Below are 27,729 nucleotides of genomic sequence, written 5' to 3'. Positions count from 1 at the left end.
GAGCTCGCAGGACTTTGCTAACAACTTTCAAATAACCGAAGCTTCATTGGCGTAAAGGTTGAATTACATAAACATTGTGCAGCTCGCTAGGACTCTGCTGACAAGCTTTAAATAACCGAAGCTTCAGGCGCTAAGGGTTGATTTACATAAACATTTTGCAGCTCGCAAGGACTCTGCTGACAAGCTATAAATACCGAAGCTTCAGGCGCTAAAGGTTATTTAAATTACATAAACATGTGCAGCTCGCTTAGGACTTCTGCTGACAAGCTGATAAATAACCGAAGCTTCAGGCGCTAAAGGTTGACAATTACATAAAACATTGTTGCAGCTCCGCCTAGGACTCTGCTTGACAAAGCTTTAAATAACCGAAAGCTTCAGGCGCTAAAAAGTTAGAACTTACTTAACATTGCTGTTCAGCTCGCTAAGAAACTGTCTGGCTTGGACAAAAGCTTTTTAAAAATAAAACCAAAAAAGAAAGCTTCAGGGCCGCATAAAATTTGGAATTTACATTAAATTGCTGTGCAGCTCGCTAGGAACTTTGCTGACAAGCTTTAAATAACCGAAGCTTCAGCTCGCTAAAGGTTGAATTACACTAAAACATTGTTGCAGGGCTTCCGCTTTAGGGACTCTTTGCTGACAAGCTATTAAATAAAGCGAAGCTTCAGGCCACTTAAAGGTTGAATTACATAAACACCGTGCAGCTCGCTAGGACTCTGCTGACAAGCTATAAATAACCGAAGCTTCAGGCGCTAAAGGTTGAATTACATAATCACCTTGCAGCTCGCTAGGACTCTACTGACAAGCTTTAAATAACCGAAGTTTCAGGCGCTAAAGTTTAATTACATAAACATTGTGCAGCTCGCTAGGACTCTGCTGACAAGCTTCAAATAACCAAACCTTCAGGCGCTAAAGGTTGAATTACATAAACATTGTACAGCTCGCTAGGACTCTGCTGACAAGCTTTAACCGAAGCTTCAGGCGCTAAAGGTTGCATTACATAAACATTGTGCAGCTCGCTAGGACTCTGCTGATAAGCTTTAACCGAAGCTTCAGGCGCTAAAGGTTGCATTACATAAACATTGTGCAGCTCGCTAGGACTCTGCTGACAAGCTTTAAATAACCGAAGCTTCAGGCGCTAAAGGTTGAATTACATAAACATTGTGCAGCTCGCTAGGACTCTGCTGACAAGCTATAAATAATCGAAGCTTCAGGCGCTATAGGTTGAATTACATAAACATTGTGCAGCTCGCTAGGAATCTACTGACAAGCTATAAATAACCGAAGCTTCAGGCGCTAAAGGTTGAATTACATAAACATTGTGCAGCTCGCTAGTACTCTGCTGACAAGCTATAAATAACCGAAGCTTCAGGCGCTAAAGGTTGAATTACATAAACATTATGCAGATTGCTAGGACTCTGCTGACAAGCTTTAAATAACCGAAGCTTCAGGCGCTAAAGGTTGAATTGCATAAATACTGTGCAGCTCGCTAGGACTCAGCTGACAAGCTTTGAATAACCGAAGCTTCAGGCACTAAAGGTTGAATTACATAAACCTTGTGTAGCTCGCTAGGACTCTCCTGACAAGCTATAAATAACCAAAGCTTCAGGCGCTAAAAGTTGAATTACATAAACACTGTGCAGCTCGCTAGGACTCTGCTGACAAGCTATAAATAACCGAAGCTTCAGGTGCTAAAGATTGAATTACATAAACACTGTGCAGCTCGCTAGGACTCTGCTGACAAGCTTTAAATAACCGAAGCTTCAGGCGCCAAAGCTTGAATTGCATAAACATTGTGCAGCTAGCTAGGACTCTGCTGACAAGGTTTAAATAACCCTTAAGGGGGCTGGCCGGAACGCCTATATATGGAGGTATAGGGCGAAAAATGCAAAGTCATGAAAAAATTCATGGAGCTTCATATGGCAACTGAGAATACGTATTCGAAATATTTCGTCAAAATTCCTCTTACTTTCGTAGTTACAGGGTAATTAGTTAATGTAACTCAATAAGCCTAAAACATTGATCCGTACAAGAAAATGCAATATTTCCTCTACTATCGTAAATTTTGATAATTATTGTCAAATAAATTGGGAGAAATGGCATCTGTAGACATTCCCCGAGTCGAGAAGGAGACTTCAGGCCAAGACCAAGTCGGAAGTCCAGTCCTGATTTAGTGCGATCACAGCCTTCGAGTCGTCTACACATTCCATTTCACCTCTGACATACGCCTGCTTTTACGTATGTTTATGTATGTTTCGGCAAGAATTTCATCATGCCAATGAGGAAAAGACAAGGAAAACATCTCGCTAACATACAGACGAAGAAAAATCGCTCAAGTATTATTACAGAATTTCATAATATATGCGTAGTTAGTGAAGAGAGAGGGGAGGGTTGCTTAGTAACGCCCCCGTCTTGCCTGACATCACACGTCACACTGTGCCCAAGGCTACGACGATCTTTGAGCAAAGAGATCTTCATTTATGATAAATAACAAAGTTTTGGTTTTTTAAAACCCAAAATAGAATATGAAATTCATAATAATCATGATTTATTAAATTGTCTTTGTAAAAAAAAGAGTACGCCTTCGAGTTTCATCTCTTGACATTCTCTTGCATTTACGTTTGTTTATCTTTGTTTCGGACAAGAATTTCATCATGCCAAAGAGGAAAATACAAGGAAAATATCTTGCTAACATACAGAAGAAGAAAATTCGCTGTAATAAGCCGATTTAGTGAAGGGGAGAGAGAGAATTGCGTAGGAAGGAGTGCCCCATCTTGCCTCAAGCAGTGCCCCAGGCTGCGATATATGAGCAAAGGGATCATCATTTATGATTAAATTATGATAAATAAAATAGCTTTGGTTTATTAATACACAAAAAAGAAATATACATTCATAATAATCATTATTTAACATTGTCTTTATAGAAATACGAAGGAAAACTTTGAACGCCTGTGTCTCAAAACTATACTTATTGACCTTCAAAATCTATCTTCTCACTTAGTTTTAAAGCTATAACATTGAAATTTGGTATATAACTCAGAAAGACATTATAGAACAATCAAATAGAGCCCTTTTTTCCAATTTTTGTTTCGTATTTTTTTTTTAAATTTTTCTCCTGATTTATAGGGTTTATTTTTTTACCATATTGAAAAATTCATATCTTGCAAAAAAATGACTTTTAGAAAAAAAACTCTCCATTCGATTGGAGGTCTACATCAGGTCTATATATGGTAGTAATCCCAGGTCTTAATATTAAATATCAAGGGAGGAGATAGAATTTGAAAAATGGTTATTTTCGGGATAAATCGCCTTGGCGTCACAAAACCGAAGGTCAGAGGCGAAAATCATATGCGGTTTGAAGATGTTCTAAGTCACCTTATTAAGTGGTATGAATATCAAAGTCCTGCCTTAAAAAAGGGCATTAGCCGGCCGGCCCCCTTAAACGCCGAATGGACGTATTAAACGTCGAGTCAAAATGTCTCCTGTATGCCGAATGGACGTACAATACGTAGACTCAAAATTTTTTTTTTTTTTAAATTCGCGGAAAAATACTTATAGGTCTACCAGCCGAAAACTTGAGAATCATGCGCCTTGGGGGATGCTGGGAGTTCACGGATCGAGGTGTTGTTTTGTTTACAATCGTTACGCAGGCGCGCAAGCGCGAATTTCTTTCTTGCCGCACTTAAAAGTATTTGTGACACATCTCGGAAATTATTTCGTCACTTTGACATAATTTTTGTACCATTTTAAATTAGCCGTTACATGGAGTATTATATATGAAAATGTGCGCATTGTTATGTAGAATACAACAACAAAATACTCATGATTGTAGCTTTTATCATTTTTGAGATATTATTTATATAGTAAACGATAAGTGCCAAAATTTCAACCTTTGGTCAACTTTGACTCTACCGAAATGGTAAAAAAAACGCAATTGTAAGCTAAAACTCTTATATTTTAGTAATAATCAATCATTTACCTTAATTTTGCAACTAATTGAAAGTCTCTAGCACAATATTTCGATTTATGGTGAATTTATGAAAAAACTTTTTCCTTACTTCCGCGCGGTCACTCTTCCGAAAAAAATCATACATGCGATTGTGGTAATGTTTGCACCATTTTAAAATTAGCCGTTACATAAAGTTTTATATATGGAAATGTGCGCAATTTCATGCACAATACAACTAAAAACAACCCATGGTTGTAGCTTTTATCAATTTTGAAATATTTTCATATAAAAAATGATAAGTGACAAATTTTCAACCTTCGGTCAAATTTGACTCTACCGAAATGGTCGAAAAACGCAATTGTAAGCCAAAACGCTTATATTCTAGTAATATTCAAGAATTTACCTTCATTTTGCAACAAATTGGAAGTCTCTAGCACAATATTTCGATTTATGGTGAATTTATGAAAAAAATAACATTTTCTTTACATCCGTGCGGTAACTCTTCCGAAAAAATCATACGTGCGATTGTGGTAATGTTTGCACCATTTTAAATTAGCCGTTACATAAAGTTTTATATATGAAAATGTGCGCAATTTCATGTAGAATACAACAAGAATAATTGAAGGTTGTAGCTTTTCTCATTTATGAAATATTTGCATATAAATCACGATAAATAGAAAAAAACCACGTTCGGTCAACTTTGACTCTACCGAAATGGTCGAAAAACGCAATTGTAAGCTAAAACTCTTACAGTCTAGTAATATTCAGTCATTTATCTTCATATTGAAACAAATTCGAAGTCTCTAGAACAATATTTAGATTTATGGTGAATTAAAAAAAAAAAAAAAACTTTCCTTCCCTCCGCGCGCGGATTCTCCGCCACAAACTTCCGAAATGCGTACGTCCCATTCTCGGAATATTTGCTCCGTTTCATATTAGGCATTTCATAGAGTTTTATATATGAAAATGTGCGAAATTTCATTTAGAATAAAACGAAAAATATTTGAAGGTTGTAGCTTTTCTTATTTCCGAAATAATTGCATATAAAAAATATATATAAAAAAAATCAACATTCGGTCAACTGTAACTCGTCAGATATGGTCGAAAACTGCATTTGTAAGCTAATACTCTTACAGTATAGTAATATTCAATCATTTGTTTTCATTTTGAAAGAAATTGGAAGTCTCTAGGACAATATTTAGATTTATGGTGAATTTTTGAAAAAAATATTTGTTTAGGTCTGCGCGTTACGAATTCATACATTATTTTGTGATAATATTTTCTCTGTGTTGCTTTTATCGTTTTACAATGTGTTATATACCAAAATGACGCAATTTAGTGTACATTACAACGAAAAAAAAGTAACTTGTTACCTTTAACCGTTTTGCGCATAGCACGATTTGAATACAATTATATATGAAATTTCGTTTTTGCGTTACCATATATCACATTATTTATATTGATAATGATAATTTTTTTCATTTCTGATGGTTGCATACTAAACTTCAGCCAATGAAAAAAAAGGAGCCAAAAATGAACTCTTAATCTTGAAAACTAAGCGCGCTGTGATTTTTTGAAAAAAATATTTTTTCTGCTTCCACGCTCACTCTGAAACACCTCCGGCACACGGGAGACATTTTTTTTTTACCGCTTCGGTGTTTAAGGGATAACCGAAACTTCAGGCGCTAAAGGTTGAATTACATTAACACTGTCCAGCTCACTAGGACTCTACTGACAAGCTTTAAATAACCGAAGCTTCAGGAGCTAAAGGTTGAATTACATAAACATTGTGCAGCTCGCTAGGACTCTGTTGACAAGCTTTAAATAACCGAAGCTTCAGGCGCTAAAGGTTGAATTACATAAACATTGTGCAGCTCGCTAGGACTCTGCTGACAAGCTTTAAATAACCGAAGATTCAGGCGCTAAAGGTTGAATTACATAAACATTCTGCAGCTCGCTAGGACTCTGCTGACAAGCTTTATCTGAAGATTCAGGAGCTAAGAGTTGAATTATATAAACATTGTGCAGCTTGCTAGGACTCTGCTGACAAGCTTTAAATAACTGAAGCTTCAGGCACTAAAGGTTAAATTATATAAACACCGTGCCGCTCACTAGGACTCTGCTGACAAGCTTTAAACGAAGCTTTAGGTGCTAAAGGTTGAATTACATAAACATTGTGCAGCTCGCCAGGACTCTGCTGACAAGCTTTAAATAACGAAGCTTCAGGCACTAAAGGTTGAATTACATAAACACCGTGCAGCTCGCTAGGACTCTCCTGACAAGCTTTAAATAACCGAAGCTTCAGGCGCTAAAGGTTGAATTACATAAACACAATGCAGCTTGCTAGGACTCTTCTGACAAGCTTTCAATAACCGAAGCTTCAGGCACTAAAGGTTGAATTACATAAACATTGTGCAGCTCGCTAGGACTCTGCTGACAAGCTTTAAATAACCGAAGCTTCAGGCACTAAAGGTTGAATTACATAAACACTGTGCAGCTCGCTAGGACTCTCCTGACAAGCTTTCAATAACCGAAGCTTCAGACGCTAAAGGTTGAATTACATAAAACATTGGCAGCTCCCTAAGACTCTTCCTGAACCAAGCCTTCCAATTACCAAAGCTTCAATTGACAAGCCTTTCAAATAACCAAAAAGCTTAGGCGCTAGGTTTTTGAATTACATTTAAAACACCGTTGCAGCTCGCCCCTAGGACTTTTCTCCAAATGACAAAAAGCTTTCAATACGAAGGTTTCAGCGCAAATAAAGGTTGAATTACATAAACACTGTGCAGCTCGCTAGGACTCTCCTGACAAGCTTTCAATAACCGAAGCTTCAGGAGCTAAAGGTTGAATTACATAAACACCGTGCAGCTTGCTAGGAATCTGCTGACAAGCTTTAAATAACCCAAGCTTCAGGAGCTAAAGGTTGAATTACATAAACATTGTGCAGCTCGCTAGGACTCTGCGAAACTTTAAATAACCAAGCTTAGGAAAGCTTAAAGGTTGAATTACATAAACAATTGTGGGAGCTCGCTAGGACTCTGCTGACAAGCTTTAAATAACCGAAAGCCTCAGGCGGACTAAAGGTTGAATTACAATTAAACATTCTGCAGCTTGCTAAGGACTCTGCTGACAAGCTTTAAATAACCAGTTTCAGGCGCTAAAAAGGTTTGTTTCATAAACATTGTGCAGCTCGCTAGGACTGCTGACAAAGCTTTAAATCCGAAAGCTTCAGGCGCTAAAGGTTTGAACTTACATAAACCGTGCAGCGCTAGGACTCTGCTGACAAGCTTTTTAATAACAAAGACTTCCAGCAGCTTGGACGTTGAATTACATACATTGCTGCAGCTCGAAATAGGACTCTGCTGACAAGCTTTAAATAACAAAAAAAAGCTTCAGGAAAGCTAAGCTTGGAATTACATAAACACTTGAAAGCAGCTCGCTAGGACTCTGCTGAAAGCTTTAAATAACTAACCGAAGCTTCAGGGCGCTAAAGGTGAATTAACAATTAATATTGGTGCAGGCTTTGCTAGGCCTTTCTTGCTGACCATGGCTTATTTAAAATTACCGGCTTCAGGCTAAAAAAGGTTGATTAACATAAACAAAATTTCTGCAGCCTCGCTAGGAACCTCTGCTGACAGCTTTAAATACTGAAGCTTCAGGCGCTAAAAGGTGAGTTTACATAAAACATTGTTGCGCTCCGCTAGGACTCTTCTGGCAAGCTTTAAATAACCGAAGCTTCAGGCGCTAAAGGTTGAATTACATAAACACCGTGCAGCTCGCTAGGACTCTGCTGACAAGCTTTAAATAACCGAAGCTTCAGGCGCTAAAGGTTGAATTACATAAACATTGTGCAGCTCGCTAGGACTCTGCTGACAAGCTTTAAATAACCAAAGCTTCAGGCGCTAAAGGTTTAATTACATAAACACCGTGCAGCTCGCTAGGACTCTGCTGACAAGCTATAGATAACCGAAGCTTCAGGCGGTAAAGGTTAAATTACATAAACACCGTACAGCTCGCTAGGACTCTGCTGACAAGCTTTAAATAACCGAAGCTTCAGGAACTAAAGGTTAAATTACAAAAACACCGTGCAGCTCGCTAGGACTCTGCTGACAAGCTTTAAATAACCGAAGTTTCAGGCGCTAAAGGTTGAATTACATAAACACCGTGCAGCTCGCTAGGACTCTGCTGACAAGCTTTAAATAATTGAAGCTTCAGGCGCTAAAGGTTGAAATACATAAACACCGTGTAGCTCGCTAGGACTCTGCTGACAAGCTTTAAATAACCAAAGCTTCAGGTGCTAAAGGTTGAATTACATAAACACCGTGCAGCTCGCTAGGACTCTGCTGACAAGTTATAGATAACCGAAGCTTCAGGCGGTAAAGGTTAAATTACATAAACACCGTACAGCTCGCTAGGACTCTGCTGACAAGCTTTAAATAACCGAAGCTTCAGGAACTAAAGGTTAAATTACAAAAACACCGTGCAGCTCGCTAGGACTCTGCTGACAAGCTTTAAATAACCGAAGTTTCAGGCGCTAAAGGTTGAATTACATAAACACCGTGCAGCTCGCTAGGACTCTGCTGACAAGCTCTCAATAACCGAAGCTTCAGGCGCTAAAGGTTGAATTACATAAACACCGTGCAGCTCGCTAGGACTCTGCTGACAAGCTTTAAATAACCGAAGCTTCAGGCACTAAAGGTTGAATTACATAAACACCGTGCAGCTCGTTAGGATTTGCTGACAAGCTTTGAATAACCGAAGCTTCAGGCGCTTAAGGTTGAATTACATAAACATTGTGCAGCTCGCTAGGACTCTGCTGACAAGCTTTAAATAACCGAAGCTTCAGGCGCTAAAGGTTGAATTACATAAACACCGTGCAGCTCGCTAGGACTCTGCTGACAAGCTTTAAATAACCGAAGCTTCAGGCGCTAAAGGTTGAATTACATAAACACCGTGCAGCTCGCTAGGACTCTGCTGACAAGCTTTAAATAACCGAAGCTTCAGGCGCTAAAGGTTGAATCACATAAACACCATGCAGCTCGCTAGGACTCTGCTGACAAGCTTTAACCGAAGCTCAGCAACTTTAAAAGGTTGGAAATTAAATTACAAAAATTGTGCAGCCGCTAGACTCTGCTGACAAGCTTTAACCGAAGCTTCAGGCACTAAAGGTTGAATTACATAAACATTGTGCAGCTCGCTAGGACTCTGCTGACAAGCTTTAACCGAAGCTTCAGGCACTAAAGGTTGAATTTACATAAACACTGTGCAGCTCGCTAGGACTCTGCTGACAAGCTTCAAATAACCGAATTGCAGAACTAACAAATATTAGGCTAAAGAGGTACTGTACCTCTTGGTGTACAGACCAAAATCGCCATCATATGGTATACCAATTGGATTGGTAGATGCATGAAAATTTGGGATAAATCCAGAGCACTTTGAACCTCAGGTTGAACACTAAAAGACCTAATTTTTTGGTTGTGATGAAAAAAGTTTGAATATTTATATCAGCAAAGTAGGTTAGTGAGAAAATAAATGTACAGAATATAAAAATTAGAAGTTACCTAGTTGAATATTTTGAAAGGAATCATATCCCTGAAGAGCACAATTTTATTACATCTTTTTGGAGAGAGGAAGATCAATAATTTATGCTGCATCTGATGCTATTATATTTCTTAGCCTAGGTTAGGAGAGGGAAGACCATTTCTCTTATAATTTCCTTAAAATATATATGATGGGGATCGTTACATGTCTCTTGGTCTCAAAACTGGTTAGGACTAACCAGAAACAGATTTTCCCCACAAAATATGCTTTGCAAGCTAACAGTGTAATTAATTACAATGATTTACGGAGTCTACTGCGTCCTAAAGTCTACATACACCATACCTTATTCTTCATCTTCAGATATATACCAACAGTGGTACTTCCCGGGAGACTGATTAATGGGTAGCTGAAAATGCTATGCCTCCGATATAGTGAAATAGAGTAGTTTGCCTCTGATGGATTCCAACAGAGAACGAGTTGCTTCTAAATTGAACTTGCTCACCAAGTAGAGGTCAATGCATGGTCGCCCGCACATAGAGGCAAGGGGTGCCTCGCCCCTGAAATCCGGGACTAGATCCGGGAAGATATATATATAGTATATATATATATATATATATATATATATATATATATATATATATTCTTTCAGTGTAAGTTAATTAAAGTTATCGTTCAACATTACTACATGGAACTATTGGGAAAAAAAGTCAATGTAACTATTTTCTTTATCACATCTTGCTTCACTAATTTATTGGCATCTCAATTCCACTGCATATAAAATATATATATATATATATATATATATATATAATATATATATATATATATATATATAGTATATATATATATATATAATATATATATATATATATATATATATATATATATATATAATTTGGCCCCTCTTCGAAAATATGCTGCAGCCGCCCATGAGTCAATGATTGCTGTCTAAAACCCAATTGACTAACCTACCATGAAAAGTAGACTTTCAATGACCAGAGATAAGACATCTAATACTTCCAGCACTATCTTTCTAGTATGCTTTGAGCTTAAAAGTTCCTGGTTCATCCAAGATTCCGGGTATGCATGAGCATGTGTTTGTAGGCTTTTCTGGTTGGGCTTTGACCAATCATAAACACGTTCAAGGGAATGTGGACCACAGATTGGAACATGCTTGTTCTGTTCAAAAGTCAACCTCTGCTTCCTTGTGATTTAGTAACTGTTGCTGCTGCCCAGAGCGTTCGTTTCCACCGTTCTGGGTGCATTCACTAGGGCAGGCTCGTGCGCCAACCTTTCTTTTAGGACAAGATCCAATTCATACCATAGGGTATGCAGCTAGGACCAGACGGCCCTTTTTCGGAACCTTTCAAGAGGTCTTTGGGCTTAATGACCTTGGGAAAGCAAATACTGCTCATTCACCGACCTCATCTCATTGACAGTGTAGTACTACAGAGGTGTAGTCCAGACGTAAGACTGTCTCTCTCTGACTTAAGTGGATGCTACTTGGTTGTGATGGCTTCGATAAAGACGACAATCTGATCTTTGGTTCATGAGACTTTCCAGCAACTCAAACAAACAACCACGTACCATCTCTGCTTTGACTGCCAAGCAACTGTTTACCAGTTCAAAGCTATATACTTATATTCTTCCAAAGTCATTCTATAAACATATACGATAAAAAAAAATTTATAGCTTCTTTTTTATGGCTTTCTATACCCAATTTAGTCTTGCCAACATTTACTCTCGACTTCCTTCTCTCATAAAATAGTTTCTCTGGGTTTTCTTTCCCGGTTCTAAATCAATACTGTAATCTGCAAACATGCAGCATCCACTCTACATTTCCATTTTAAAGATATTCTCTTATTTTACCAAGCTGACCCTTTCTCTTCTGTACTTCCTCTCACTCCTTACATCACACTCCCCGAAAAGATAAATGGTCATCAATACATTATGCACTTTCGAAAAGAACCAATCACTCATGCCCACGCACTCCTCCAAAAGTTTAATTTTTATCAGAAATCTTTTAATCCTTCTCAACAAATTATATTCTACGTCGTCAATCCTAAACACTCTCCACATTGCATCGCCATCATTTCCCTCACAATCTATTTCTTGTCCCCTTTTCTAAAACTTCTCACATAACTGTTTAAAAAGCGCCTCAGTGGCGTGATCGGTATGGTCTTGGGCTGCCACCTCGGTGGCCGCGAGTTCGATTCTCAGGCATCCCATTGAGAAGTGAGATATGTGTACTCTTTCTGGTGATAGAAGTTCACTCTCGACGTGGTTCGGAAGTCACGTAAAGCCGTTGGTCCCGTTGCTGAATCACCACTGGTTCCATGCAACGTAACAGTACCATACAAACAATAACTGTTTAAAGGTAGACACTGTTCACACAACCTCTCCCCCGTCCTAACCCATATTACTGTTCTCCTGTCAATCACTATTCCTCCGTCATCTGTCGTACATTCTCAATCATCACTATCATCTTTACCCCCCTTAGCAGGCAGGATATATATACATATACACTATATACATACATACATACACATATATAGTATATATATTACACATGAATTATTTTACAATACGGTAGGGAATGAAAAACCTCATGAGAGCTAATTTTCTGTAATGATACTGATCAAAGAAATATTATTGCACTGTTTGCACTAAAGTAAACTTAAAACTGAATCATCAACTTATGAGTTTCGGTCTCTTTTAAACTAAATAGTTACATCGTTTAGAAAATTATAGGGAGGGGCTATGGCACCTTTTAGCTATTGTTTTTTCCACTAACTGCAGTTTGAGTGATCAAGTGTTTTCCTCCGTAGGGAGGTAGTGCCGTCAGTGCAGCTCATGCGGTGCACTGTAGGCTTTAATAGCGTTCCTTCGGCCCCTAGCTGCAACCCCTTTCATTCCTCTTACTTTACCTCCGTTCATGTTCTCTTTCTTCCACCTTACTTTCCACCCTCTCCTAACAACTGATTCATAGTGCAACTCCAAGGTTTTCCTCCTGTTACACCTTTCAATCCTTTTCAGAGCTAAATGACCTCATAGGTTCCAGTGCCTTGTCTTAATTCTGTATTCTATTCTATTTTATCAAGTTAAGAAAGTAGGAAATATGGCACTAGAAGTAAGGAAAAAGATATATGGAAACTGTAGTAGTACCAACATTACTTGCCAACATTGAGATTTGGAGTAACTCAACGGAAAACTAGTTAAATAAAAAATAAAAAAGAAATAAAAAAAATGCAATACAGGATCCGCCGAAGAATACGAACAACCAAAGGGCACGCCGTATTGGGAAATCATGCCGGAGTCCGGCATGTGGCCAGTAGCCTACAGAATTAAATGTAACAAAATAATTCTTTTCCACAACAGTATAAACTCGGAGGAGAAAGGATCATTCAAAGAAATAGTAGAGGATCAATTAAGAGACCCCTATGGACACTGCTGGACAAAGAGCTTAGGAACTATCATGCCAAAAAAGGACTGGAAATTGAGGTTCATAAAAAAAACTTAGGAGGAAAATAAGTACCTACATAAGGGAACTAGGAACAAAGGACGCGTCTATCATAATGAAAGCCAGGCTGAATATGTTGAACCTGAAGGCTAACTTCCGGTAAATATAAGAACGAGGTCTGTGATATCTGCAGAGTGGAGGAGGACACCACCGAACATTTATTCACGTGTAAAACCATACAAAAAACAATCATGAAATTACTTTAAGAGACCCTGAAATCACCTAACAGAAAACTGGGGTGATATATAAGGATAGCCTTGAAAATTACGAATGTTGTTAATCTGGAAAGCAATGGATGTCAAAGATAATGGCATGACTGTCTCAGTTAAATAGAAAAATAAATGTACCTAAGGGGTAGGGTTAAAAGCAAAGTGGAAATATCTTGTAATACCTAGTTGAGGGGGTTATTGTTGCTAAAAAGGGTAATGGACTAGACTTAAACATTTTGAAGTGTGTAAAAATTTGCACCTCATCAGAAATTGAGATTAGTGTATTATTATGAAGCAATTGTGTTTGTGGAGTGGTAGCTAAGGAACATATTTCACAAGCTTTTTTATTTATTTTTCTTATTCAATACAGGAACCATGTTACTTCCGAGTATCCGACCACTTTCTTGTTAAATAAAAAACGACAAATTTCCTTTCAGGGAGCCTGGTTATATTCAGGCAATTCAAAATTGTCACCAAAAAACTTTGCTAGAATTTCTAACGAACCGGAAATATTCGAAGCAAGCCTTCGAATTAACCACATATGAAAACACTAGCGTGGTATGTAAATTTTTGCGTAATTTGAAAACTATATCCATTAACTTTGGACAAATTATAGATAAAATTCTTTATCAAATAACCGAAAATTAAATCATGCACATAAAAATGTTTCTATGACGATGAAATCAAATTTGCCTTGAAGAACGAGCGGCAGTATCGTGACGTGCCAACACCCGCACAGCGGCACGCGGTTGAAGCTTTCCCCTTGGCCGACTGCTCTAGTTATTATATAATAGTTACAACGAATCACAAAATGTAAACGGAGAAAAATTATTTTCATTATTCTTAATCAAAGAGCACAGTTTTTATCTCTGAACGATTCGGATGAACGTGACATGGTTCATCCTCTCTAGTATTTACGGTTATCTTTTTTCCCCACTAGTTATTGTGTTAACAACATTAGCTATGTAGCGAAGGAGGGATGCGAATGAAAGATCTTTCGCCTAATGTTAGTAATTGAAAATTACGCTAGAGATATCTTGCCGTAAATTACTTTTACATTTCTAGACCTAGGTGACCTTAAGTTGATAAAAACAGGTTCGATTTTTGCCCCGGTTCCTTCTAACGGCGCATCCACAGGTGGCATCGCCAATTGCACTAGACTCCATTAGAAGCGACTATAAACTTAGAAGAGGAATACATATGCTTTACTAGCATATGAAATCGTTGCGAGTATTATCTTTCTGTCTGGCAATGAGTTCCATACCATGCAGCTGAATGCTTTTACTTTCACCAGCTTACACTGTTTAATTGTTTGGTTTTATGTAGTACCGATCTTCTTCTTCCCCACCGTTATCCCTACATTATAGGGTCGGTTGCCTTCTCCACTGTCTTCTGTCAAAGGCATCATCCCCCACCAAACCTCTTCTCTCCATACCATATTCCTTAATTACAACATCAGGCATTGTTTATTGTTTGGCAAAAGGGATTTTTATGACCGCATGCCCTTGCTCTCATCAACCATAGTAATTGGCGGTGAGCCTCGCCTCTGACTAAAAAGTCCACCTGCAAGGCAGCAGTTTCCACAGTTGTTGGCGGTGGGCCTAGCCTTTTACTAAAAGAGTAAGACTGCAAGGTAGCAGCTGTCCTTTTGGTCCCATTTTACGACACGCAGGATCTACGGTGGCAGTATTCTTGCACCCCTACCACAGGGTCGTTTATGTAGTATATACAGCCCTCCACATGGGTAATCCCCTCACTTGCAGGCCCTTGTAGCTATATTATCAAAATACAGTACTTTTCATAATTGTCTTTAGTGTTTTCTCGTCAGTGCCGCTCCTGCAGAATAAGAGTGTCTTTGTTCTTTTTGAAATTTTCTTTAGTCTTTTATGATCTTTACTACAGGCGGTATTTTGTTGTATAGTCTTGGTGCGCAATGTTCGAATGCTCTCTCGCCGGACTTTCAATTTGTTCTATGTTCAAATAGCCTATATGCTTCATTTCCATGTCTGATTAGTTACAACATTCATTTCAGGTCTAAAGAAGCTGATGCAGTTTCTCAGGTATGAAGAGAAGCAAATTATGAGTAAAATAATGGCGCCCGTTGAACAGGTTAAAACAAGAGATGGACACTTATCTGTAAGATTACCGGATATAAAAACCTTAGAAAAGGCAAAAATGGAGATTCAGAAAATCAGCAATATATCAGCAAATGAGAAGGGTAAACTTAAACAAAATAAACGAATGTTCCGAAAGACGAAGATGACACTGTCAATAACATTTCAAATAAAAATCCATGGACACAGGTACTCCAAACTGTGTAGTACACTGTATAGCCGTTGCAGTGCGTACGACTGTTACATGCCCTATCAATGCTATAAATGTCAGGAATTTGGTCATAGCGCAACAAACTGGAAATGACCAAGTTTGTCCTAAATGTGGAGAAATCACTCATCAAATGATTATACTAGCACAACCTTAAAGTGTGAAAACTGTAAAGAGAGGTCATGGTGACATTAAACATAGAACATATGATGACAATAAGTGCATAGTATATAAAGAACATGTGTCAAAGGTGAGAAACAATACGGGGTCATGGCATTGACTAACAATCTTCTAGGCAATTAAATAAACATACAGTCTGTAGGAAATAAAACCAACATCATCAGAAATCTTAAAAATGATCACAATCTAGATAGATGCATGCTAACGGAGATTTGGCATGCAACAACTGGCTAAGCAACAATGTAAGTAATTATTCTAAAATAAACGGGTGGAGAGGGAATCGTTGTCAAAAAATTGTACAAAGTGTCTATAATGAACCAAAATGTGTCAATACATTCAAATATATCAACACCAAAATTATACACATAAACACATACAAATTATAAGTTTACAACCCACCAGGCACAAGTATGAGATGTAAGATGATAACAAAATACACTGATTTGTGGTGACTTAAACCTACATTTAGATGATAACGATAACAATCACGTCAAAAAATTTATAGTTACTTGAAAGTCACGAGCTTGTAAATGTTTAGTAAGGAAAATAAGAGAAACAAGCCGAGAGTGCTGATGTAATTTGAGGAATACTTTGAGGAATAAGCTGTTTCACATTTTAGAGCAAAAGTATATTGGCGTCAAAGCTACAATGATAAATGTACAGAAATAACCAGGCAATTAAGAGTTAACGAAAATGCCAAATGGTTTGACAGCGAATGACATGAAGCTAAGAAAAGGGAAAGAAAAATGGAAGACCTGTGGACAAGATCGAAAGAACCAAAAAGTATTGAAAATTGGTCACTGTCTAAAACGGCCAGAAACCAGTACAAAGACTTGATTATAAAACCAAGAAAATATATTACAATAAATTGTTTAGCGAGAAGAAAAATCCTCCAAAAAAAAATCCACGACAACTTAGCCGGAATATTAAATTGGAGTAAGTTTTTGAAGAACTGAACATGATTGACCTTGATAAAACGATGAAAAAAAAACTTACGGGGGTTTCACACGGTCAAACTTGTTCATGAACATGCTTGGCAACATGATGTTTGAGAGTATGTTTGAACGTGCGAAAGGGGTAAACATGTTGGACCAACGTGTTTGAATGCGTTGGAAGGATGTCTGATCTGGTCTGACTTTTGTGGGCGGAGCTTCCTGGCAGTCTCCAAACGTCATACTTATTCAATTCTCGAGGTGGTAACATCGTTCAGCAGCTCCTTCACTGACAAAGAGACTTTGCCATTTCCAAGAGAAATTATGGTTGATTTCATAGAAATATATAGTTAACACCACGCACTGTGGAAGGCAAAATCTAAAGATTATTCTAATAAGAATTTAAGAAACATGAGTATCGAGAAGTACATGCAAAACTAAGAGAACTTGACCCTCAGTGCACAAGGCAGGATGTGACCAAAAAAATCAACTGTCTCCGTAGTTCCTTCAGAAGAGAACTACTTGAAAACTCCAAGAAGTCTGGCAAATCACCTGATGACATTCTGAAGACTTGATGTTCATTTGTGACCAAGAGTTTTCAAGAGAAAGTACATCAAATTTGGATTGTCTTGATGAAGAGGTGAGTTGTATGGTTTTATCGTGTTATGTATCTATCTATATATCTATCTATCTACCTATCTGTCCATCTATATATCTAATTATGCATTTTACCCTATTTATTTACTTAATTGTTATTAATTGTTTAATGTTATTAATTGTTTAATTATTTATTTTTTATATATTTATTTATTTATTTATTTGTGCATTTATTTATTTTTTTATTTATTCTTTTATTTATTTATTCATTTATTAGATTATTTATTTCTTTGTGCATTTATTTATTTATTCTTTGGCATTGAGTAGATTATGTTAATCAGTTTTATGACGGATTTAAAATGTTTCCTGACTTCTTATTAAAATAATTTGCAAATTCATACAAATCTGGATTACAGCATATTATTTTATTAAGATTCTAAATGGCCACCCTGGATCCGATAGTTAAACTTGAGCAGACAGATCTAAATTGCCATCACCTCACCTTGGGTAAGAGACATGTTGCTCCTTCTACTCTTCGTAGTTCGTACCGACTGCGGTTGTCTGTCTCTTTGGTTTGTTTGAACGTGTAAAAGCTCTTCAAGCATGTTGTGTTGGAAGATTGATGAGCATGTTGAACAACATGTTAGAACGTGTGAAACCCCTTTACTGTGAAAATGAAGTTTCCTATAAGTGATAAACTTAAAAGAGGTAAAAACTTTGATTCAGTTGCGGGAGCTGTTTGGCAAAGGCATCCTTCCGAAATACTAGTGAAAAGCTTGCTTGTATAAAGCCGGCCTACGAAAGAAGGGTGATAAAGTAAATCTTAGCTTCTATTGGCCAATATCGAACCTTTCGTACTTATCAAAACGTATAAAAACGGTAGTTCACGAACAAACGTGGAAACACTCGAAACAACTCAACATTATATCTGGTAATCAGTCAGTTTACAGAAAAAAGGGACTTCATTGTGAGCAAATGCAAACATGGTAAAAATTATGGCAAATGGAAAATGTGGTATCCTGGTTATGTTCGACCCAAGTGCAGCATCGAAGACGAGACACTCAAAGGTGTAAATGCTACGTAGAAAACTGGAAAGCTACAGTGGTTATATCAAATGTGAAATCAGAAAAGCAAGAGGAGTGCCCCAAGGGAGCGCCCTGGGTCCGCAGCTATTTGGCATTTACTACACTACGCAATTGAATTATCTCAAATTTTAAACAACCACAAGATTAGGTATAAACTTTATGCTGATGATAATCAGTTCTATTTTCCTGTCGAAACGGTAGAAGACGCCATTAGTGATAATAAAAGATAAGAAAGAAAAGATGGATATCGGAGAAGAAATTGAAAAAAATGAAAACAAAACAGAGCGTATGCCATTTGGGTCTGACTAGTGCACTACGCAAATGTGAAAACTTCAAAAGAATAACTAGCCTATTGGTTCGTTATCAGTGCACATTGTAATAGCAGCGAGGAAATTAGGAGTATTTATTGATAAATAGTTGATGAAAAACCATATACTGCATATCGTAAAAACATGTAAATATCGTGCAGGAAACATTGCCTTTATCAGAAAATATATAAATGAAGATACTCTGAAAATAGCAATTTGTGACCATTTATGGACAAACCTACAAGAAAAGTTCATACTATAGATTATTCTAAAGTAAAACATCATGGAACACTTACGTAAGAAATGACGGTGAACTTAGCCTAGGTCGAAAATTGTTGGTAAGCAAGGAGCATATATCTATGGCAAGGAGCTAGCGAGTCAGCTGCATTGGCAGGGATGCCAAAATGTAGGAGGGAACAGGTCCAGCATGGCCCTATCCATCGAAAAGAGTAATGCCGTCATCATCAGACGTAAACAATGTCTAGATTTCTGGAGCAACTTTGATAGTTTTCGCTCACTCCTTTGCAAGAAAGCATATTTATCTTTATCAGGCACCATTGTCCTCAATCAAATTCAACCAATAGGAAACTCAAGCACACATCCCACAAGCACATTGCCACAAAATACCACGGAGGAAAGCTTCCCGGAAGACGTACTGAAATTCAGAAGCAGTCCAAGACTTCAAGGGGGAAGCGTTTATTTAAAAGAAACTGTTGCCAACCGTAGCAGACAACCGAGAACTGCTGGCTAATAGACGAATATCGCGGAAACATGTATTTTTAAAAGGCACCTTGAAAATAACAAATTGAATTATCATTTGTAATTAATCTAACGTTGTATTAACCTTTTAATAAACCTAATTCTTTAAATAGCAGCCAACCAACCCTTGAAACGCAATATTTAGGTTGGTACCCTTTAGTTGAAGGATAATAATTCCTTGATAAGAACCGGAAGACCAAATAACGCGTTGGAGTACCCACGAAAGTACATCATGGTGCTATCGCAGAATATCTATAATACAAGGTTTGAAAATAACGTTCTTTATTCTAAGTTCAGCATGGCAACAGTTACTTTTAATAACAACAGGAATGATGGAAACACTGGCGAAGATTGGAAACACCTCAGGGACCCCATACACTGAACGATTGTCGTTATCGACAAACACAAACTATTCAGACAGCATGAACGATCTCTGCACCGATTTCAGTCTGAACTAAGATTTTGTCTCCGGGTCCGGAAAACATGACTGCATATCTAGAAGAGACATGTGCGACAGCGTTATATCGGCAGACAAACACATATTGAACCACCTGTGTATGACAGATTAAGTCGCAAGCCAGCTGGTCGTGACAGACTTCCGCCGTGATCGTTCAGACACGAAACTCCGCCCACTTTTGCTTTAGACTACTAGCCTATACACAATGTTTCTAAGAACAATACAGACAGTCGTTCAGTGTATTGGGCCCTTTACACATTTGCAAGGATATAAACTAACGGTTTCCATGGTAGAAGGCGGTTACTTAACAATAAAGTCAGGGTCACACATTGGCGATTTCAAATGGCGTCCGTTGAGAGTTAAAATTTTCAACTCTTAAAACACCATTTTTTCTAATTTATACAATGAAAATTTAAATATTGAAAATATTATCATAGACATTTTAATAACGGAAAATAAACGTAATTTAAACAATAGTACTAATACACGCACACATATATATACGTATATATATATATATATATATATATGATATATATATATATATATATATATATGTATATATATATATATATATATGTATGATATATATATATATATATATATATATATATATATATATATATATATATATATATATATATATGTGTGTGTGTGTGTGTGTGTGTGTGTGTGTGTGTTTTTTTTTTTTTTACAATTTCTAAGTTACAAATGGAAGTTTCTTAATATGGGAACTAACACAACACAACGTGGTTATCAATATTATAAACAATAAAAGGAAGTAGCTAACTATTCAAAGTAGCATTGCCCACAATCATTTATCATTGACTTGATTCTCTGTGACACTCGTTGTCCAAATTCTCTTCTTTTTAGAAATAAGGATTGTAAAATTTAATATGACATTGCAAATGTTAGCAGGGGCATCATTTCAGATTTTTGTTCGGGAAGTCGGGGGGGGTGACAAAGATGGTTTGGCGAGCGAAGCGAGGCTAATAAGCTGTTTTATTTTATTTTATTTTTGAGCTACTTTATTTTTTGTGACGCCACATGAACGAGGTATTTCAGCAAAAACTATATATTCCCAACACTGTTTGTTTATCTCATCATCACTGGTAGCTAGTAGACAGACAAGGATCAAGAAACGTAATTTGTCCAAGAAATTTCATATATTTGTGATTGCACATTTAAACAGAAAACATGCTGTTACTTCTTAGGGCTTGGGGCGTGAGGGGGGCAAGTGGAGGCTTTGGGGGACAACTTGAGTGTTGGGCCCAATTGACACCCCTGAATGTTAATTATTCGGCCTTGTGAAAAAAAAAAGGATCTGTGAAACACACGAAAAACCTTCGGAATCAAGTGTCACCATGGCATGGGTAACAATGAGGCATGGAAGTGAATAGCTGATGATATCACAGAAACCAGTCCTCGAGTATTATGAGGTATTAATGTAAATTTTACACACTGTAAGTATTTACGTATGAAAATATAGAAGCTGAATGCATATTAAATGTTAATGTATGCATCGTTTTTGTATAATGCATGCTCATATTGAAGGCTATAACTGGAAGTAAATGTTTACCTATTTATATTCACGTTCTTTAGTAAAACAATAACATGATATCACATCAAACTAGGCAGACCTCAGATGTCATAAGAGCTTCTGTACCGATGGGGTCTAGTTTTCATTGGTGGTCTCCTATCCAATCAGTGACCAGACTCTAAAGAGAGGCTTGGTTTTTCAATTAATGGGTTAATTGCTAACTGGCACTTTTTGTAACCTAATTCAAATGCTTTTCAAAAACACATAATTATATATACATATAATATAATTATATAGTTAATATTTAATAATATATATTTCTTAAACAGGATTAAAGCTTTCGACCATCATCTGTGGTCTTGTTGACATTTTAGTGAACAAGACCACAGCTGATGGTCGAAAGCTTTAATCCTGTACAAGAAATATATATTTTAAACTACAGAAGGATTTTATATCATTGTGGATTGTATCCCCATTTACTTAGAGGTACGACATAGTACCTGGCTTCTGCATATATATATATATATATATATATATATATATATATATATATATAATATAATATATATATATAAATGGATGTATGTATGTCACATACACTTTGACACACATTCAGCAGTTTCAACGAAACTTGGTATAACTTGGCATCTGGAAAAGAATATTGTAGGGGTAAGACATCACTGGGACCAAAGTGGGAGTTTGGGGGCTGGGGTAGGGAAGGGGGCGAAAAGTAGAAATAACCAAAAACTACAGATATTAGCATTTAATCCATAGCTTTTGAGGTCACCAAGATTAATAGTGACACTCCCAATGACCCTCAAGTCCAAGTTCAGCCCCAATAGTGGGGGGGGGGCTGAAAAGGGGTGATATAAGAGTAATTGAAAATGGCAGTGTTGAACCCGTAGTTTTTGAAGTTGCTGAGATCAATAATGACACTCCCGATGCCCTTCAAGTCCAAGTTGAGCCCTGATAGGGAGAGGGTGGAAATCGGTGGGAAAGGGTGAAATGTAAAAATAAGTGAAAACAACAGATATTAGTGTCTAAGCCACAGTTTTCGAGACCTCTAAGATGAAGAGTGAAGCTCCTGATGCCCTTTAATTCCTTGTTTAGCTCCAATAGAAAGCGGGGGTGGAGGGGTGAGAAAATGGTGATTTGTAAAAACAACTGAAAATGACAGATATTAGTGTCTAATTCATAGTTTTTAGGTTGCTGAGATGAGTAGTGACACTCCTGATTGGCCTTCAAGTCGAAGTTCAGCCCCAATAGGAAGGGGAGGTGGGAAGGGGATGACATGTAAGAATAACCAAAAACGATAGATATTAGTGTCTCATTTATCGTTTTCAAGGTTGCTGAGTAGAATAATGACACTGCGGATGTCCTTTAAGTCTAAGTTCAGCTCTGGAAACGACCAGAAAAACCCCTTACATAGTACATGTCCGTGGAATGCCGTAACCAGCAACTCTGAAAATAGTGCAAAACTCCAAGTAATCAACTCCAAAGGAAAAAATCAGCAACCGGACTCATCACAGCATTATCAGCAAAAATCCACCTGTGAACACAGGTGCTTCGAACCGCCCTATAGATTTGTCTTGTCAGACTTGCAACCTCAGAAACCATTATTCTCCAGATACTCTATACTAACACCATATAACCACATTTCACAAAATTATCTCCAGGATATCACCAAAGGTGCCCAAAAATTGTCTTTAAAGACATAACTCCCACATGACATTACTCCAGTTATATAAAACCACAGTATACCACAATTCAACAGTTATATAACGCCAAAAATAACCACTGGTGAATATAAAAATACAACCTACATAAAACCACAATGCAGTAGTGTCACCCGCCCCTAAGAGCCACAATACCCCGCTCTTTGGCTCGTAAAACCACAGATCACCACTAAAAATCATAACCACAAAAAATCCACCACCAAAGATTATAGCCACAAAAGAAAAACTCAGCCCCCCCCCAAAAAAAAAAATCTTCAGTAATGATATAAAAAAAAACACCCATATATCACCATATTAATAATAATGATACCACTCAGGCAATAAAAATATTCTCCTCCATTTCACTAGCATCCACATCCACATTACACCTCCAAGCAGGGTAATCCAAAAAGAAACTCTGTCCCCGAAAAATGCACTCAAAGCATCTCGCTGATACACCTGAAAATATTACCACATATCTTCTCTCACAAGGGTTTCCATTTGCACCAAAATAATTGCAAGAATAATTGAATCCAAAACAGCGAACTAAATCAGCACTTTCCACCATAGGCCTAAACTCTGGAGCATCTCCAACTACCTCATAATAGGACTCTAAAAACTGTGCCAGTAAAATAACCTCGAAGAGCCTCTCTAAGGAGCTCAAGGTTACTGTCAAAAACTGTAAACCCTCTGTTTAGCATAACTGCTGAGAAGGCCAAAAAAAACTTGAAAAAAAAAATTGTCAAAAAATTATAGAAAAAATCCTCAGTGTGCCATAACTCATTACAACAAAACTACAAATCCGAGGTGTCTAAACAAAGGCTTCCCCATATTCACTTCGGCACAGGCCACCAGAAACTTAATCAAGTTTCCTATCTCTGGCAAACTCGCCACAAACACAACAAGGGTATTGTGTAAGAGGCCAACAATTTCCAGAACATAAATATCCAGAAAAAAAGTGTAGTCCCATCATGTACACATTCAGAAATGCAAAAATTCTCCCCTAAACCTCTTTGCAGCATCAAATGGCTGAAATTATAAACGCATTCCTGAACATTGATTCCAAGTCACGAACTGAGATATTAAAAATCTACACAAACTGTTCTGAGAGAAAAATAAATTCAAATTCGCTCATGATAAAAAAAAAAAAACTTACGTCAGCGACGGCTAATATTCAAAAGGGGAAAAGAAAAACCAATGGCACTGTTGACTGCTCCCGTGACACCTGTAACATCTGTGACTCACGTAGACTTCAAGCAATTATCTACTGAACCCATAAAAAAGGAAAACTCTAGGGCTATCACAGAAAAAAAAAAAAAAACACACACACCCGGGCAAAAGAAGACCGGTAGGTTTTCTCACTTCCCTCAATTTGACTTTTACCATAGTCTCTGAACCGGGCATTAACACAATATCCTCCGATAAAACACCTTAATATTTGTGGTTAGTACCTCCCCTTTCCACAATCACGTAAACATCACCACCCTTAGTTCTCATTACATCCACCCCATTGTTAGTATCAGAAGTAACAGTAATACTAGTACCAGTATCGCCACCCATAAATCATTGGCACATTCACCAAAATTATTACCACCGTGAACTCCAATAGAATCCCTATAAATATCTCGTGTATCACCAGTATGAGCTCTAATATTACCACTCTCCATAACCCAGTATCATCACCATTAGCATCACCAAACCAATCTGATCTCGAAGTCATAAAAAATCTCTAAAACAGTATAAGGCATTCTCCAAAGCGCAAGGAAAACTTGCACCATATTCATTTTCTCTCTACTCCAAAGAAAGAACAAAAATCGTTCTAAAAGAAACCCTATGGGCATATCACATCATCTCTTATAGTGGCTAACAGCTGATTTCAAGAACATGGCATTGAACTTTTCTTTTTAAGGCCAAATGGAGGAGACAAGAGAAAACAAAAAAAAAAAAAGGACTCACCCCCTCAACCCCAGTACAAAGAAAAAAAAATTCACCCTCCCTTAGGCACTACCCCTTGGTTGCTTAGCAGAAAATACGCTGAGTGCGTATGCATAAAAGAGACTGTCTCCAAGACAATCTAAGCACCTCGAGAACTGAGCCGTATGTATGAAAACTTTATATGCATACGTATGTATTAAAAAAGAAAAAAAAATGCATCGCCTTTAAATACGTGCTAAGATAAAAAAAAAACTTATCACGTTCTGCTTCTATGGGAAAAAAAATATGGTGATCTGAATTGTCTTTTTAACCCCAAAAATGATTCACACACAAAGTTAGAAAGAGGAAAAAAACACAAGACATAAAAAAAATGTAACACTCACGCCGTCAATGAAAGAACCCCATACTGCCAACTTGTGGGCATGTAAAAACACGCTAATACACACATACTTGCATGTGTAATCACAATCCAGCACTTGAACTCAGTACCAGAATGACAGCTCACTAATTCCTATCAACTGTCACCTTGTATTTGAAATCCTAGCTCATTTTCACAACCAGTCTCTCTCAAAAAGCTTCTTTAAGCTGCCATTGATTTCACAAAAGGCGTAATAACGGTCCCCACACCGCTGCCACCACATCTATTACCAAGGTTCCAACCTTGGTAATCTTAAAAGGTTTTTGTAGCGATGGGTGTGCAGCAGCAAAGCACTGGCTGATGTCTGTTTTCTCTCTCTCTCTCCATTACCTAAGGCAATTAAATCAGACCCGTGAACTACAAACATACATTTATTTAAGAGCAAAGCACTACCAAAAACTTTTAAGATTACTGAGGTTGGAACATTGGTAATAGATGTGGTGGCAGCGGTTTAGCAACCATTTTAAGCCTATTGTGAAATTAATAGCAGCTTAAAGAGGCTGTTTTAAGAGAGACATGCTTGTGTTAGTTGTAACCTTGAATCCGCAACCAGAGAGATGGTACAGAAAAGTATTAGTAAAACATTTGATCCCAAGATCAATGTCGGAGACAAGGTATTTTTAAAAATTAACACGAGAAACGACCTGAACTACAAATTAGGCCCAAAGTTTGAAGGTCCTTTTAGAGTTATTGAGGAAAAAATTGGAAACAGGTTTGTAGTCTTAGAGGAAAAAACAGGTCGGTCGAGATTAACACATATCTCAAAATTGAAAGAATTAGTTGTGGTGATTAATATATAGTCGCACAATTGCATTTTTTTCCTTTTTCTTTTCTTGCTGTCTGGTTTTCGCAGTTTGGTGGTGAATGTTTTAAAAAAAATTTTCTCTTTCATTTTCTTCTACTGTTTTTTTTTTCTTATTTTGCGCAAACTGCGGCGTTTTGGTGTAGGATTCAAAGGTTAATATTTTATGTGAAAAGTTGTTTGGAAATATGGCAAATTTTTGTTTTAGCTGAGAAACGTGATGATAAACATGTGATAATTCCTGTGTGTATGGGATTTGGGGCTGAATTTCTGTGGTTTTATGAGCCGAAGAGGGGGGTACTGTGGTTCCTTTTAGTGTTGTGGCTATTGGGGGTGGGTGACACTACTGCACTGTGGTTTTATGGAGGTGTTGTATTTTTATATTCACCAGTGGTTATTTTTGGCGTTATATAATTGTTGAATTGTGGTTTTCTGTGGTTTATCCCGTATTGGTGGTAATATGGTTCTTAAGGACAATTTTTTTGGGCACCTTTGGTGATATCCTGGAGATAAGTTTGTGAAATGTGGTTATATGGTGTTAGTATAGAATATTTGGAGAATAATGGTTTCTGAGGTTGCAAGTCTGACTATACAAATCTATAGGGCGGTTCGAAGCACCTGAAGTGTTCACAGGTGGATTTTTGCTGATAATGCTGTGATGAGTCCAGTTGCTGATTTTTTCCTTTGGAGTTGATTACTCGGAGATTTGCACTATTTTCAGAGATGTTGATTATGGCATTCCACGAAGATGTACTAGGTAAGGGGGTTGTTTCCGGTCGTTTCTGGTCGATGAGATTGTTGTGGTAGCAAATTCTGTAACGGTACATACTGCATCTATGGGGAAAACGTTGGATTATATATATATTTTTTTCCTCTCTTGTGTACGTTTTGAAATGGGGAAAGTTCACTTATTATTGTTGTTGATATTTTTTCCTTTTTTTCTTTTTCTACGAGAGATGTCGTGATTGGGGTTAAGCTTTAAATAGCATTTCTATTTTAGACAGGAGATATAATTTATCGGGGTATGTGAGTTAGAAGGGGTGTTCAGCATTATACTTCATGGAGGTTAGTTATATAAACAGTAAAAGGGGTTTTTCCTGTTAGACATTATGGGTTCTCTTTTGATAGTGTTTGTCAGATATGGGATTACTTGTGAGGTTTCATTGGGTAAAGATTATATTTTGTTTAGTGAGGAATTTTTAATATTTGACTAGGAGATTGAGTATATTAATTAATGACAGATTTGTGGGGTAAAGCAAGACTAGTTATTCTATGATCATGTAGACTTTTTAAATATGGACACATGATGGCTTTAGAGAATTCCCAACTTCACATGATGGTGACGATGGAAACGATTTTGTTCTACAGTACCAGAGGTCGAGTCGAGTCTACACACAAGTGGCGATGCTATGGATTGCCTTTGCAGCGGATGAGATGTCGTCGGTATATCGTCTCAGGATATG

The 27,729-nt window shown here is 37.4% G+C and overlaps 1 protein-coding gene across 2 annotated transcripts in view; it reads right to left on the bottom strand.

Moving 5' to 3' along the window:
* The window catches only part of LOC135215842 (gastrula zinc finger protein XlCGF8.2DB-like), a 174,217-nt gene extending 154,946 nt beyond the window's left edge, over window positions 1–19,271 (bottom strand). Inside the window, exon 1 of one of the 2 annotated variants that reach the window (XM_064250805.1) lies at window positions 18,937–19,271. The gene's annotated coding sequence lies outside the window, so the exon portion shown is untranslated. The remainder of the gene's footprint in view (window positions 1–18,936) is intronic. The other variant, XM_064250798.1, reaches the window with a different exon arrangement.
* Window positions 19,272–27,729: the final 8,458 nt, after the last annotated feature.

The sequence above is a fragment of the Macrobrachium nipponense genome, chromosome 19 (assembly GCF_015104395.2).
Source record: "Macrobrachium nipponense isolate FS-2020 chromosome 19, ASM1510439v2, whole genome shotgun sequence".
NCBI classification, from domain to species: domain Eukaryota; kingdom Metazoa; phylum Arthropoda; class Malacostraca; order Decapoda; family Palaemonidae; genus Macrobrachium; species Macrobrachium nipponense.
This window is presented reverse-complemented; position numbering and strand designations above follow the sequence as displayed.